We start from the raw sequence: 17,524 nt of genomic DNA on the forward strand, positions 1-17,524 counted from the left end.
TCAACTAATCTCACATATGTTCATTGGCCATGTTGGCAAAACAAGCCTACCTACCCCAAGCACAAACATACTTGTGTTTACTTTAAGCGGTGTACTGCTAACCATATGGCGGGTGGTTAAAACCCACCAACAGCTCCTCAGGAGAAAGCCGAGGCTGCTTTTGCTCCTATAAAATTTACAACCTTGCTCCTATAAAATTTACAACCTATGTACGAAGAGTCACTCTCAGTCACAATCAATTCAATAGTGGTGAGTTTGGTTTTTATGTTTTCAGATATCTAAAGAAGGCTTGGTGGCACTGTATGTTAGGCATTGGGTTGCTAACCATAAGGTTAGTGGGTCAGAACCCACCAGTCACTCCACAGTGTTCCACTGCGGCACCACCCATGCCCCACCTTGTCGCGTCTTCTGCTTATGGGCTGACCTTGCTCCTCTCGCCACCACTCCAGATGTGCCACCTCCAGCCAGCCACCTCGCGTCGTTACACTGAGAGGCTCCGCCGGTGACCTGCTCCGCCATGCTGGGCTACTGGCCCCTGCTGCCCCTCACCACTTCATCGTCCTGCTGTCCGCTTCCTAGGCCTTGGACTAGTGGCCACGTGAATTGGAAGGACATTCAGTATATTAACTGACCCACAAAAGTGAGTTGGACTGTGCTCTCTGTACTGCTGTGTGGACAAATTTACTATTATAGTCCTTTTCACTTTATAAACTCACCCATATGTATAGAATCATACGGTCCTGGTTTTTCCTTTCTAGTGAACCCTGCCTAATACAAATCCTGTATAGGGTATCTATGAATTGGGATCGATTCAGTGACAATGGGTTCGGTTTGGGGTTTCTGAATACCTGTAGAAGCACACAGGCATACTGGTGGTGTTGTCTGCTCAGTGTTGGACTGCTAACCTCAAGGTCAGTGGTTCAAAAAACCCCACTAACTGCTCCATGGCAGGAAGAGTGAGCTAGCTGCTTCCTTAGAGATGCACAGCCTCAGGAATCCCCTGTAGGGTCACTGTGAGTCAGCATTGACTCGATGGCAGTGAGTTTTGGAGTTTCTAGAAACACAGTATCATAAAACAAAACAAGGCCAGAAGCCAACTGTGGGACAAACCCTCTGTTGCTCATATGAACGTGCCCCACCTACAGTTAGACAGCATCTCAGAACAGATGTGACACACTGTACACTAACGCTGAAGCACCACATTGACGTGGGACGGCTTCAAGGCCGTCACACAGGAAGAAAGAAAAACGTCACAGGAAGACAGGAAAGAAAGAAAGGACCAAAAGCGATGAAAGAAAGGCCTCTGAAACTTGCTCTTGAACATGGAGAAAGAACCCAAAGTAACTGGGGAAATGACGAAGCAAGAGGGCCGAACAGAACATCTCAAAGGGCAGCTCAAGAAGACAAAGTATTAGAAGGCAATGGGGGAGGACCTGGAGTTAGACAACCAAAGTGAAGAACACCCTTGGGATTGATTGGTCAAGTGCAGAGAGCTGTGGGGAGAGGACGAGGCACGCTACAGGTTGCAACAGAGTTGGAGTCTATGGGCAAAATATTGGACAATGCGGGAAGCATCAAAAAAAGATGGAAGGAATACAGTATACAGAATCACTACCCAAAATAATCGGTTGACCTTTAATCATTTCAAGAAGTGGGGTATGATCAAGAACCAATGATATTGAAGGAAGAAATCTAAACAGCACTGAAGATAGTAAAAAACGTGATTCCAGGTGCTGATCAGTTTATGGACAATATCATGAAAGAGAGGCTTGAAGGGGGTGGGGGAACACAGGGCCTGAAGAGATGAGTTTCCCAGGAATAGACCAATAAACAGAGAGGAGCAGGGCAGGGACACAGCATTGAAGGCTAAGAGAGCCAGGCCCAGCCTCAACAGTTGTGTCTGGGCATCAGATCCAGCTCAGCCCTGGAGATCTGGGGACTGAGCAGGGCTGGCTTGCTCCTAAATTCTTGGAGGGCCAAGAATGCTGGGTTCTTAGGGAGGTGGTATTTCAAGGAATAGGGAATAATTGGTCTGGACAGATAGTCAAGTCAAGTCTCGTATAGGCTCCTGTGGGCGGGCCCCACCTGGGTGGTGTGGGGAGCAGTTTGGGGAGTCTGGTCAGGTACCAGGTATCTAGGGTGGTTCCAGCATCCAGGGAAGGCCCCCCATCCTGCCCACACACCAACACAGTGCAATAAATTAAATCTTAAATAGGAAGACCGTGTCAAGAAGGAGAGCCGGGGGCTGGTAGGTGAGTGGGCGCTTATGGAGAAGTCCTCGGCCACTTACTTTGTCCTTTCACTCTCAGTGGCCTCCAGCGGGATCAAGTTTATCTGTGTGCACTGAGCGGCCTTGTTCATTCCGGCCAGTACAAGGACTTGGGGTAGAAGCAGGGCAGCATGGTGCCCCCATGGCTGCTGCTATAGGCGAAGTCAGGTCTCCACACTGTTGTGGTTAGTGCCATAGTCTGTTCTGATTCACAGTAACCCCATATAGAGCAGAATGTAACATTGCCCCGTCTTCCAGTACCCTCTCAACTATTGTTGTGTTTGAGCCCAGGGTTGTAGACACTGTGCCCATTCATCTTATTGAGGGTCCCCTCCTTGTCCTCGGCCCTTCTACCTTACCCAGCATGATGCCCACTTCCAGGACTGTTTTCCCCTGACAACATGTCCAATGTGTGTGAGATGAAGCCTTGCCATTTTTGCCTCTAAGAAGCATTCTGGCTATATGTCTTCCAAAAGCAGATTTGCTTGTTCTTTTGACTGTCCATAGTACCTTTAATATTCTTCACCAGCACAATAATTCAAATATATCAATTCTTCTTTGGTCTTCCTTATTCCATGTCCAACTTTCAGATACATATGAGGTGATTGGAAAGACATAGCTTGGGTCAGCACCGTAGTCTTCAAAGCCACCTGTCTGATTTTCAACACTTTAAAGATTTTCAACCTCTTTCATGCCTGATGTTCTTAAGGCCACCCCCCAGCTCATCAAGCCTTCTATCATTGGTGTTCACTGCATCAACTCAAAACCATAACCCAAAGCCCACAGGGCTGGGTGCTGCTCTTGTCCTGGGCGGGGCTTTGAGGTAAGTTCTGGGGATGGTGAGGGTGGCAGAGAGGTGGGGATAGGACCTCTACTGCACAAAGACATCACTGTGTGGATCATAACAAACTACGGATAATGCCTAAAAGAACGGGGTTACAGAACACTGCATTGTGTTCGTGGAGGAACTGGACATAGACCCAGAGGCAGTTTTTTTAGGTTTTGTTTTTTAACTGAACAAGGCTAAAAGGTGCTAAACCTAATGAGGAAAAGTGTGCACCTGGATGGTCTCCTTTCACCCTATGTATTCAGTCTGTTTACTGAGTGACGAGTTGGAGCAATTGGACTAAATGCAGAAGAACATGGCATCAGGCTTATAGGGAGGCTTATTAATAAGCTGAAATGTACAGCTGATGCCACCTTGCTTACTGAAAGCAAGGAGGATTTGAAGCACTGATGAAGATCAAGGAATAAAGCATTTTGTATGGATTACAATGCAAGGTAAAGAAAACAAATCTGCACAACTGAACTAATAGACAATATCATAATAAATGGAGAAAAGACTGAAGGTATCGAAGATTTTATTTGTCTTGGATCCACAATTAACACTCATGGAAGCAGCATCAAGAAGTCAAACGATGCATTGCACTGGGCTGTGGGAAACAGAAAGATTTCTCCCAAGTGGCCTCCCCCAAATATATGCCAAACTCAGCTGCTTGCTACATGCGGGGAATGACTGTACACTTGGAGGTCAACAGAAGTAGGTCAGGGGTTATTCTCCCTAAGGGTTATCAGCCATCCAGAGCAAGCAGACACCACTGTTTATCCCACAACAAGTAGGACCCACTCCCTTCTGATAAGGACAGTAGTAAATTGTTTCCCTGAAGGAGTGCCCAGGGAGGTCAAGCCCACCCAAGGGTGGCCAAGGTTAGGCCGCCATTATGAATCTAGGGTCCGCCCATCTTACCACATGTATACCTCTAGTCCCACCCCTTCCTATGTACACACCCCTAGCTCATCCGCTTCCTGTCACACTTATGCCTATTGTACACCCCCTTCCTATGATGTGTATGCCTATTGTACCGCCCCTTCCTGTCACGTGTGGTTACCTGTAACCATGCCCCCCTAAGTAGTTATAAGCCTTGGTTAGCAAAAAAGTTGCCCCCTGCTCTCGCTCTCCGGCTCTCTCAACTTGGACCACCAAGCGGGGCTGAGGTGAGCATGAATTGTGTCTGACTCCATTACTTCAGTCTCTCTTCTATCTCTCATGCTCTCTATGACTTTACTATAATCTTTACTTATTATCGCCGTATAATTGCACCTACTGGACCAGTGATGATTTGTTGGGGGCTCTTTCCTCCCTCACTGGGCAGATCTGCTGTAAAAGACCACTTCAAAGGGCTGAAAAGCAGAGATGTTATTCTGAGTATGAAAGCTGTGTCTGATCCAATTCATGGAATTTTCAATCGCCTCATATTCATGTGAAAGCTGAACAATGAACAAGGAAGATTGAAGAATTGATGCCTTCTAACCCACTGGCCTGTGATCTTGCGTTTGGCGTCATTGCACGTGTTTCGCGAGTCTGAAGAGGACTTTATAGATTGGTATCTGACATATGGGCTAATATCGGACTTACGGGCTTGATCTGAACTGGGCTGGGATGTTTTCTCAGTATTCAACTGCTCTTGTATATAAAGCTCTTTCTTATACACATATGAGTCTCCCTGGACTTGTTTCTCTAGTCTACCCAGACTAACGCACCTATGTACATATTTATACCTCCCCGTATATCAGTTTGAATCATGCTGTTGACGAAGGATATTGACTATACCATGAACTGCCAGAAGAACAAACAAATTTGCGTTGGAAGAACAGTTAGAATTCTCACTCAAAGCCAGGATGGCAAGATTTCTCACATACTTTAGACATGTTATCAGGAAGAACCAGTTCTCACAGAAGGACATCATGCTTGATAGGAAGTCCTCTATGTGGAAGAGAGCAAGTTACTCAGTGAGATGAGTTGACATAGAGGCTGCAACAAGGGGCTTCAACAAAACAATAATTAAAGGGTTGGCACAGGACTAAGTAGTGGATTGTGCTATTTATTGTATATAAGATCCCTGTGAGTAGGATGTGGCTTGACAGCACCTGACACAACCTAGATGCCTCTATCTGTAATCACCTATTGTGGTAGTTACTTAATCTGGTATCAACTTGAAGATGAAGAGTGAGGGGGTGGAGTCTGGCCTGTCAATCAGGTCATAGCCAATGAGGCCTCTGTGTGGGCATGGCCTTCTTCTGAGGATTCTGGGAACTCCTGTCTTCCTCCGTGGAGGCGGGACACACACACTCTCTCTCTCTGCTCACTCCCTGTGAGACATCCCTGTGGAGAAGACACATGGAGAGAGGCTGATGGAATCAGACTTCTGGAGCTGGAGAAGCCACACAGAGACCCCTGCTAGTGCTGAGATGCTTACAACGCTTCTGTATCCACATGACTTCCAACCCACTGGCCTGTGATCTTGCATTTGGCGTCATTGCATGTGTTTTGTGAATCTGAAGAGGACTTTATAGATTGGTATCTGATATATGGGCTAATATCGGATGTATGGGCTTGATCTGAACTGGACTGGGATGTTTTCTCAATATTCAACTGCTCTTGTATATAAAGCTCTTTCTTATACACACAAGAGTCTCCCTGGATTTGTTTGTCTAGTCTACCCGGACTAACACACCTATATACGTATTTATACCTCCCCGTATATCAGTTTGCCTATATGTTCTCCAATACTTGTTTTACCTTTGGTTGTGCTGAGCTCACTCCATCAACATTTGGTGCCCCTTTTCCCACCACCCAAAATACCCAGTCTCTACTGTATAAAGAATACTCTCCTTGCCCCTCAGCCCTTACAGTCCCTTACAGGGAATAATGGTCTCTATTCTTGTGTTCTTATAAAAGAAAGATCACACAATATTTGTCCTTGTAATGTTTGACTTATTTCACTTATCACTCTGCCTTCCAGGTCCATTTATTTTATGTTTCATTAACTCGTCATTATTCTTCAGGGTTGCATTGCATTCCATTGCATGTATGTATCCAAACTTGCTTATTCACTCATCCGTTTGTAGATTCTGGTTGTTTCCAATGAATATTGGTGGGTTATGTATGGGTCTGATAGTCAAAAAGTTGGCAATTCAAACTCACCAGTTGCTCCACAGACAGGATAAAGGTGGCCTGCTCCCATAAATATTTAAAATCTTTGAAACTCTAAATAACGTTACTATGGATCATAATTGAGATAGTGATTTGGGTTGTATTCACTCATTTGTTATTGTGAATTAAGAAGCAATCAACACAGGTGTGAATATGTCTGTCCATGTCATCATTTGTAGGTCCCTAGGGTATATACAAGAAGAGCCCTGGTGGTGTAATGGTTACGCGTTGGACTGCTGACTTCAAGGTCAGCAGTTCAAAACCACTAGCCAGCTCCTTGGGAGAACGATGGGGCTTTCTACTCCCACCAACAGTTACTGTCTTAGAAACTCGCAGGGGAAGTTATACCCTCTCCTGTAGGGTCACTGTGAGTCAGAATTGACTTGATGGTAGTGAGTTTTGAGATTATAAACTAGGTGAAGGCTTACAGAGCAGATGATCAGTTTGGGTTTAAATCCGTACACTTCATTGCATTTCACTTATTGCAATTTCCTCAATCACTTGTTTCAGTTTCTCTTTATGTTTCCTGGTTTTGCTCTGCTTTCGTTCCTAGTCCCTTAAATTTCCTTTTCTTAAAAATATATAATTCATTGGGAGTTAATGCATGTATCATAGCACTGCATCATTCAATCACGTCAAGCAGAGTCGTACAATTGTTACCACAGCCAGTTTCCAAACATTCTTTGTCTTCCTGCCAAGCCCTTTACATTTTGACGATGAATAAATGTGGCCCTTTTGATCCCGGTTATTATTGCACCACAGGGGTGGTTTTGGTTCCAGATCTGAAGGGAGGCTAAAGGTCATAGTCTTGGGAGTCCTACCTGTCTCTTTCGACCAAGCCTGGTCTCATTTGTGACTTTGAGGGGTTGTCCACCTTTTTCTCACACTCCATCCACCACCTTCGAGGTGACCTTTTCAGAAAGTAGCCAGGCACCATCCAGTTCTGGTCTCAGTGTTGTATAGCCTGATGTTTGCATGGTCGATGAGTCCGTAGGACTTTCTAGTTCACAAGGACTCTGTTTCTATATGTATTTTTATTTTTACCACGCTTCCTTCCTCCAGAAAGGAAAAGGCCCATTTGCACCACAGACGACTCTAGCCTCCACTCACCCCAGTAGGATAGAGAACCTTATCTTTGTGAATGAAAATACGCCAGCAAATCTTGGTGTCACAGAGGCTGCGATCTTGAGCCTCCAGGCCCAAGCAACTCATTCCCTCAAGGAGTGTGGTTATCTCCAAGAAGTTGTCATAATTTTTCTTCTTCTAGATCTACCACACTTATTTGCAGTAGAGATAAGTACACATATATCTATCCTCTATGATATATATATAACATATATAAAATATTCATGGGCATACTCCCACTCTTCCTCCCACATCTGTTCAGCCTGCATGTCTAAGTATCTATTTTAGATCATCACCATTGCAGGATTGTGTTCACAACAGTATTTGCCTTTCACTGTTATAAAGCTCCCTATGTCTTGCCCTGCCTCTATCATTTTTACCAACCTACCTCTTGCTATATGTTGTCTTCCCCTTCACTCGAGCGAACATCTGTCTGCCCTCTAGCCTGGACGTCTTCTCCCCACTACCACCTGCCCCTGGCTTAGTGTGAAAACTTCCTTTTGATTTTAGAAAACTAGTGTCTTACAATATTTGTCCTTTTGTGGTTGACTCATTCTGTTCAGCACCGCGTCCTGCAGATTCATGCGTGTTATGGTAGGCGTTATGCAGATTCTTCATTATCATTTGATGTTGCGGAGTATACTACCGTGTGCGCATGTACCACAGTCTATTTATCCATTTTTCCAGGGGTGACATTGGATTCGTCTTTTCGCGACTGTGAATAATGCTGTTGTGAACATTCGTGCCACAGCGCTGATTCTTTCGGATACGTACAAAGTAGAAGGATCGCTGGGGTGTACGGTATTTCAATTCCTAAAGCTTTGAGGAAGTGTCACACCACTCTCCACAATGGCTGCGCCCTTTGACACTTGTTCATAGCAGTATGTTAGTATCGTCTTCATTTCAGTTGGCTCCATTGTAATGTTGTTCATTTCATGTGTTATTTACATCGTTGCCATTTTCCCTTTGTTAGATTTGCCAGTGATTTGTTGATTTTGTTCATCGTTTCAAAGAACCAACTTTGTCTCATTGATTTTTTCTATTGTTTTTCTGTTTCCTGTCTCATTTACTTCAGCTGTAATCTTTATATTTACTTTCTTCTGGAGACTGTCGACTACTTCAGCTGCACTTTTTGTAAATATTGGACATGATGGATAAAGGTGTTGATTTTCATTCTAGTCCTCTTTTCTGATTTGTGTTTATGGTCATAAATTGCCCTTGTACTCCTGTCTTTTATGTCTCAAAGGCTTTAATATTTCATATCTCCAATCTTGTTTGTTTTGAGGGATTTTAAAATTTCATTTCTTCTTTTACCCAGTAGTTCTTAAGCGGAGTGTTGTTCAATTTCTATGTATTTGATTTCCCCCCTTGACATCTTGGTTTTAGTCTTGCAAGTCCTTTGTACACTTCAATCCATGGGTTCACTTGTGGGTGAAGCCTGCCAATCTCAGGTTGTTTTCTTCTGATCTTGAGTCTTTGCGCAAAGCACTTTACTCTAAATATTTTTGTAAGGCTGTCCTTTTTCCAACAAAGTCCTTTAGTTTCTGTTTATCTGTAAAATATCCTAATTTCTTTTTTTTTTAATCGTTTTATTAGGGAAATGTCCTAATTTCAACGTCACATTTGAGCAACCATTTTGCTGGGTATACATACTTCTTAGTTGGCATTTTTTCTTTCTTTCAGAGTTTCATATATGAATCATCATCTTATTGCCTTCTTCTTCTTTTTTTCTGTTTCCTTCTTGACTGCAGTCAAGCAATCAAAGCTTGGTGGGCTGGCGGCCGGGCCTGGGGCAGTTGGGGCTGCGGGCTGTGGGCCGCTGGGTGGGAGTGAGGTCTAGGGGAGCGACTGTCATCTAGCCTGCAGCAGTGAGCGTGGCACTGCGATCGGCGATCGTAGGAGGAGGGAAAGGTGACGTGTGACTACCGGTGATTCCACAGAGCTGCAGCAGCCATAACCCCGATCCAGGTGGATGATGCCCTTCCCGCGGTGGTGGTGTTGGAAGCGGAGCCTGGGAACAAGGTGAGCCTGGCTGAGCTGCACAAGGGCAGGAAGGGTGTCTTTGGGGGTTCCTGGAGCTTTTCCCCAGACTGTTCCAGACTCACCTTCCGGGCTTTGTGGAGCAGGCTGGGGCTCATAAGGCGAAGGCAGCCCAGGCAGTGGCTTGTCTGAGCATCCACCATGTCTGTGTGACCTGCGAATGGGGGAAAGCCCCCCAGGCAGAAGGCAAGGTTCAGTTCCTGGCGGACCCCACTGGGGCCTTTGGGAAGGAAACAGATCTGCTCTTTGATGACTCCTTGGTGCCCACCTTTGGGAAACGAAGGCTCAAGAGGTTCTCCATGATGAAGCCCTGAACAGGGAGCCAGGTGGCACGGGCCTCACCTGTAGTCTGGCCCCCAATAGCTCCGAGGCCCTGGACCCAGACGCACTCCGTACTCCCACTACCCTCTACTCGTCTCACCTGCCCAACCCTGGGTAGCAGGCCTGGCTGCCCCTCAGCCAGCCCACCCAATTGGAACCTCCGCCAAATTTTTGCAACAAAACACAGCTGGTTCAAAAAAGAAAGAAAGAAATCAAAGCTTAGTCTATGTTCCCCTTTAATGAGCTGTGCTCATGATTATTTCCTCGCGCAGGACTCTGCAGGATTTGACATGATATGTTCTAGTGGTTTTCTTTTTGGACATATCATATTTGGGGTTCATTCAGCTTCTTGAAAGCATATCTTCATTGTCTTTCATGGTGTTAGGTAAGTTTCCTTCAAACAAGTCTACCTGGTTACATGTTGGAGAGCTAACTGCAAGACCAGCAGTTCAAAACCACAGTTGCTCCACAGGAGAAAGACAAGAGTTTCTACTCCCATTAAAAAAAAAAAACTGCAGTCTTGGGAAACTCACAGGGGCAATTCTACCCCAATATTCTAGGGTCTCCATGAATCGGAATGGACTTGATGGCAGTGAATTCGTTAATTTTGAAATTTTGCAATGTTATCTAAGGTCAGGAACCTCTCTGGAAATAGGCTCAGGTGGTGGCTGAGGTCAGGGTGTTTGACATTGAGATGACCCTTCTGGGCCGGAGGGCAGTTGGGGGCGAGGTAAGTGTTTATGGAGGGAGTTCTTGCCCATCCAGTCTGGCTGAAGAGGCTGTTTGACCAACACTGCTGTTGACCTTTCTGCTGTCCTTGGGAGGCAGAGCTCCTGCACCTCCAGGTGAGGGCATGCTACCGGAGCAAGCACAGGTCCACAGGGAGGGGGCTCTGACCCCAGCCAGCACCAGAGGGCCTTCCGAGAGGAGTCATGACTGCTGGGGGGATGAGGGTGGGGGGTGGCCACTTCTCTAGTCCCTAGGAGAGTTGGCGGTCCAAGAGAGGATCCTGCCTTTCTCCTCATGCATCACCAGTGTGTGCCTGAGTTGGCAAAGCTGAGTCTGACCGTGCCTCGGCAGGCCAGCTCAGGTCTCGCCCTCCTATTCCTTTCTGGGGGCTCTCATTTGACTTTTTCTTTCCATAGATATTCCACCCACTCGCAATCCTCTACTCTGAAGCTAAGGTCCCAGCATTACCGTCCAAACTGTTCTTCCCACTTTGTTTGAGAGGGTCTTTGGTAGCCGATCTGGCACCTTTCCAAAAGTCTGCATGGGTCCTCATGAAAACCCCTTGGTAGGTGGTATTGCACTTCACTCTTGCTGCATTCTGAATTCTCTCCTAGTCTTTGGTTTTCAAGACTTTTATCAGAATGTGGTATGGAGTTCATATTTTTGTGCCTCTTTTAATGTAACTTTCTGTATTTGCATGATTGTTCATGTTTTCACAAATTTCTTTCATTTCTGTGTATCTGGAAATGTCCTAATTTCAACATTATATTGCAACAATTTTGTTGGGTTTATGCTTCTTAATTGGATTCCCGCCCCACCACCCCCCTCAGCATTCTAAATCTTTGGGACTTTTTATTGTTGTAATGCTTTGGGAATCAAATAATTCTATTCATTTCCTTCATTGAATATTTTATTTCCTTTTGGATTTGTGTGCTTTTCTTTATTCTTATCTCTTAATACTTGATAATTCCAATAGTTGGTCTTCTACTTCATTTTTTCTGTTTTCTATTTGACTGTATTGGTTTTCCTCCATTTTCCCTGCTTCTGTTATTTTATTCTTCAGATCCAATAGTTCTCTTTGTTTCATTTTAATGTTTGCAGTTTGCAGTTGAGCCGCTCATATGTTCCTTCCAAAAAGGAAGACCACACACAGCATCTCTTGTGCTGAAAGAGTAAGAATTCCACTTGACACCACGGGTGGATGGATGGATTGTGATAAGAGTTGTATGAGCCCCCAATACAATGATTTAAAAAGAAAGAAAGAAACCAAAAAATAAAAAAAATGTATCATAACCAAAACCAAATAAAGAATAGGAATTCCAAACACTTCATAGTGCTTATATAGAACATGTAAACAAGAGGCAGCCATTTGAACAGAACAAGGGAATACTACATGTTTTAAAATAAGAAAATGTATCACCAAAGTTGTGTCCTTTCATCATATCATTTAATCTGTATGCTGAGCAAAAACTACAAGAAGCTGGAGGTAATGAAGAAGAACATGACATCAGGACTGGATGAAGGCTTATTAACACAACCTTGCTTCATGCAGATGACACAACCTTGCTTGCTGACAGTGAGGAGGACTTGAAGCACTTGCTGATGAAGACCAAAGTCTTCAGGGTTCAGTACTGAGTGTAACTCAATGTAAATAAAACAAAAAGCCTAACAACTGGGTCAGTAGACAAACCGAGAAAAGATTGGAGTTGTCAAGAGTGTAATTTTGTTTGGATTCACAATCAATGCTTATGGAAGCATCAGTCAAAATATCAAATACCATTGCATTGGGCAAATAAGCTGCACAAAACTTCTTTAAAGTGTTGAAGAGCAAGGATGTCACTTTGAGGATTAAGATGTGCCTGACCCAAGCCATGATATATATATAGATAGATAGATAGATAGATAGATAGATAGATAGATAGATAGATAGATAGATATAGAGATATATGGATATATAGATATATCACATTTAAATATATAAATATATCTGTAGATAATCATTGTATTGGGGGCTCTTACAGCTCCTATCACAATCCATTGTGTCAAGCACATTTGCACATATGTGGCCATCATCATTCTCAAAACATTTGCTTTCTACTTGAGTCCTTGGCATCAGCTCATCTTTTCCCCTCCCCCATAAACCCCCAACAATTCACAAACTACCATTCTCTTTTATGTCTTATGCCAACTGATGACCACTGTTTCCCCTCACCCACCTCTCTGTTGTCCGTCCCCCTGGGAGGGGGTTATATGTAGATCATTGTGATTGGTTCCCTCTTTCTACCCCACCTTCCCCTTACTCTCCTGTATTGGTTCTGAAAGGTTTATCTGTCCTGGATTCCCTGTGTTTCAACTCTTATCTGTACCAGTGTACATGCTCGGGTCTAGCCGGATTTATAAGGTAGAATTGGGGTCATGGGGAAGAATTAAAGAACCAGTGGAAAGTTGTAGTTTTCATCAGTGCTATACTATACCCTGCCTGGCCCATACCTTCCTTGCGACCCTTCTGTAAGGAGATGTCCAATTGTTACAGAAGGGCTTTGAGTCTCCACTCCTCCCTCCCCTTCATTCACAATGATATGATTTTTTGTCCTGGGTCTTTGATGCCTGATACCTTGTCCCATCGATACCTCATGATCACACAGCCTGGTGTGCTTCTTACATGTGGGCTTTGTTGCTTCTCAGCCAGATGGCTGCTTGTTTATCTTCAAGCCTTGAAGACCCCAGATGCTATACCTTTTGATAGCTGGGCACCATCAGCTTTTTCACCACATTTGCTTATGCACCCGTTTTGTCTTCAGTGATCATGTCGGGAAGGTGAGCATCACAGAATGCCAGGTTATTAAACAAAGTTAAGGGAGTACTTGAGTAGAGGCCAATACCCATCTGCTACCTTAATACTTAACATATAAATATATGTACACATAAGGGTTATATGAACCCCAAATAAAATTATTTATAAATAAATAAATATATGTACATAGATCTATTTCCCTTTCATTATACATAAATATATCTACATATGTACATGCCTGTATGTAGACCTCTATAAATTCCCTTTGCCTCTTAGTTCTTTCCTCTTATTTCCTTTTACTTTCCTCTTGTCCCACTATCATGTTAGGCTTTCATTTGGGTTTCAGTAATTCCTCTTGGCTACATTGCCCTTGATCACGCCCCACCAGGCCTCCTCTGTCCTCCTCACCACTGATTTTAGATCACTGTGTCCCTGGGTTTGTTGATACTCTCCTTCCTTTCCCCCACCGCCCCCTCTCCCGTGTGTCCCCGGAGCTGTAGGTACTGTTGTTTCTCCTCCAGATTGTTTACCCCACCTATCTTATCTAGATAAACATGCAGAGACAATAATAAGCACAAAAACAAGACAAAGCAAAACAAAATAAAAAAGAAAACAAAACAACAAAACCAACAGCAAAAAAAGCCTATAACTAGTTCGAGGTGTGTTGACCTTTAGGAGTGTTTTCTGGTTGAATCTGATGGCATGCCACACTCTGACCACACAGTCTATTTTTGGTATTCCCTGGGGAAGTCATGGCTTTGCTCCCCTTGCTGCTCTATTGCATGCCCTTAGTGTTTCACCCTTGTGTGGTGGGGTCAGATCGGGTATAATTCCCGCACTGTGTCTCCAGTGTTGTCCCCATAGCGCTATGGGTCAGTGAGGGACGTTGTGTCCCTGTCTCGTGGTGGGGTTACCCATGGTCTTCTCTGTGCTTTGGCTGCTCTGAGCAGGAAGATCATCCTCGGCACTTGGGGGGGCGGGCAGGATGTGTTCTACTCTCTCTCCTTCCCTCTTCGTTTGCTCCTGTGTGCTCTGATCAGACACCCCCTCTCTGAGCTGTAGCTTCAGTGCTGTTCTCTGAAGTGCATTCTTCTGGTGGGGGCGGGGGCGGTGTGTGTGTGTGTGTGTGTGTGTGTGTGTGTGTGTGTGTGTGTGTGTGTCTATGTAGTTGGGATTGGGGCTGGGCCCACAGACCTCTCTATTGGTTCCCTGGCACATGGCAGTGTGTTGTATTCACGTCTTGGCTCACCGGGTTGAAGCCTGGTCTCTCTCTCCCTCTCCTGTGGAGACATAAACAATACCCTCCCCTTGGGTGGGTTAGTGCCCTGTTCTCCCGCTACCCAAAGCCATGATCTTTGTAATCACCTCATACGCACGCACGTAAAAGTTGGACCACGAACAAGGAAGACCTCAGAAGAATTGATGCATTTGAATTATGGTTTCGGTGAAGACTACTGAAATCCCCGTCTAGAAAGAAGGACAGCCAGGATGCTCCCTAGAAGCTAGGATGTGAGGCTTCATCTCTTGTACTTTGGACATGTGATCAGGAGAGACCCATCCCCGGAAAAGGACATGATGGTTGGTAAAGTAGCACCTAGCACACGAGGGATCGACACAGTGGCTGCCACAAGGAGCTCAAACCTCGCCATGATTTGGAGGAGGGCACAGGACCGGGCAGCGCTCCGTCTGTTCTGCGAGTCACTATGAGGCAGCGTGAATTCTACAGCAGCAAACAACAACGTTTGTTCCTTAATCTTTCTCAGTTTGTTTCCTTGCTTTCTTTAAACTTGTTTAGTCTACCATGACTCGAATTCGACCTTGCAAGTCTGGCTAGACCAGAGGATGTACACTGGTACAGATAGGAACTGGAAACACAAGGAATCCAGGGCGGATGAGCCCTACAGGACCAGTGGAGTGAGTGGCGAAACAGGGAGGATAGAGGGAGAGTGGGTGGGAAAGAGGGAACCGATTACAAGGATCTACATGTGACCTCCTCCCTGGGGGACAGACAACCGAAAAGTGGGTGAAGGGAGACGTCGGACAGGGCAAGGTATGACAAAATAACAATTTATAAACTATCAGGGGTTCATGAGGGAGGGGGGAGTGGGGAGGGAGGGGAAAAATGAGGACCTAATGCCGGGGGTTTAAGTGGAGAGAATATGTTTTGAGAATAATGTACAAATGCGCTTTACACAATTGATGTGTGTATGGATTGCAATAACAGTTGTATGAGCCCCTAATAAAAGGTTTAAAAAAAAAACTTGTTTAGCATTAGTCTGAAAATTAGCCATTCTTGGCATTAATCTGGCTTTGACAGGCAAAATTTCCTGTTTTTCATGTTTGCTTTTGACTAACCTTCTCTTGTGATTTTATGTGTTTTTTTTATCATTTTATTAGAGGCTCATACAACTCTTATCACAATCCATACATACATCAGTTGTGTAAAGCACACCTGTATATTCATTGCCCTCATCATTCTCAAAACATTTGCTCTCCACCTAAGCCCCTGGCATCAGCTCCTTCGTGAACCCTTGAAATTTTATAAATTATTATTTTGTCATATCTGCTTTTATATGTTTTACTATTTTTTTGTTCAACTTAGACCCCTTTACTTTCTTTTTATTTGTTTTTGTTCTCTTTTTTTATTTCAAATTTTGCACAACTGTGTTTGTGGGAAAGGTTTCTGATTGGCTGCTCTGATTGTGTTGGGATTAAATGCTGAGCTGACCATGGAAAGACCAGGGCCCGTACCCACCAACTCCTTCACAGGACAAAAACAGGGCCGTCGCATCTGCAAGGACTCAGCCCTGGGAACCTCAAGGGACAGCTCCACTTGGCCTCACCAGGTCGGTATTCGGCATTGACCCAGTGGCAGCAGGCTCGTTATCATCCTATGAGAGCCACCAGAGGGCACTCTTAGCCTTAGAGTTCTATTGGTTTTTTTCTTCAGTGTTTATTCAGAATTTTGGGATGTTTAATCCCTGAAAAATCTCTGAATTTTTGGATGTTTCCTCTTCACACGGTTGAAGGAGTTGAAGGACTGGCTGCTTTGCAGACACTGAACTGAGTCGTAGGGCTGGGCTTTGCGGTGGTGAAGGTGGGTCGCTCTCTCGATCCCCTGCACAGACAGGGTCGCCCAGGGGCCTCCTGTGAGCCTCTCCACCTGAGTTTTTCCATCAATCTGAAGTAGTCCCTTTACTCAGCCGCCCTTATGACTCCTCCTGGTCCTCGTGCCCTCCCTCCCATGCCTCGCAGGGCTCAGTCCTCTGTGGCAGCATCCTGTTTCCTCTCAGCCCCTCCCAGGTGCAAATGAACGCCCGTGCCCATTTTGCTCTGTCTTAAAATAATCAGGCTCCCGCTTCCTCAGACTAGATCCTTCTCTGTCTTTTCTTGTGGGGAGGTGTCCTAGCCCCAACCTCATAGAGCTTCTCTCCCCCTGATCTCTAAACTGCCCCTCTCCCCTGACCTCTCGGGCACCTCAGCTGCCAGCTGGATTCTGCGACCTCCGCCTGGACTGGGTTCTCGTCATCAGTGAGCAGGTGAGTCCCGGGGGAATAAATGCGGGCTTCCACGTCACCATCTTGCTCTGTTCTCCGAGCATGCCCCCCCCCCATTTTATTATTATTTTTTGCTTTAAAGACTCCCCCCTTATTTTTGACAATTGGTTTACACTTTATGCTTATAAGCCCACGTTGGGATGTTTTTCTTTGACATGTGAAAGAGACAATACTTGTGTAGGATAGGTGCCATATGGCAGGGGGGCATCAAGGAAACAAGAAATTGAAGCAGAGAAACCACACCGACCTTCCCCCAGAGCTGACACCCTGATCCAGCCTTTCAGACAGATCCCCTAGAGCCAACACCCTGACTTTGGACTTCTGGTTGGCTAAGCTGTGGGAAGACCAATTTCTGTTGGTGAGAGCCACACTCGTGTTTCTATTGTAACAAGATCACGAAGACACAGGGGATGTTTTATTTTTCAGGGCTTTCCTGGATTTCCTCGCACGTTGTTCCTCCCATATCAACTCCATTACCACCTGATCCAACTCAATAGACTAGCTTATTGGTGTTTCCACTCACAGAGATTGTACCAAATGTATACGTTCGTTTAAGAATAAGTGGCTTCTATAAAATGCTCTGGTGTCAGTAAGGATTAGACTGCTAATCACAAAGTTACCAGTTCAAGCTCAGCAGCAGCTCCGTGGGAGACAGCTGAGGCGATGTGCCTTGGTACAGACAGACGGTCTTGGAA

At 45.1% G+C, this 17,524-nt stretch overlaps 1 pseudogene; it reads left to right on the forward strand.

Annotated features, from left to right (window-relative positions):
- Positions 1-1,322: 1,322 nt before the first annotated feature.
- Positions 1,323-9,867, forward strand: LOC101654092 (annotated as a pseudogene).
- Positions 9,868-17,524: the final 7,657 nt, after the last annotated feature.

This window comes from Echinops telfairi, unplaced genomic scaffold (genome assembly GCF_000313985.2).
Source record: "Echinops telfairi isolate 266 unplaced genomic scaffold, ASM31398v2 ScPeMD7_7467;HRSCAF=8505_0, whole genome shotgun sequence".
NCBI classification, from domain to species: domain Eukaryota; kingdom Metazoa; phylum Chordata; class Mammalia; order Afrosoricida; family Tenrecidae; genus Echinops; species Echinops telfairi.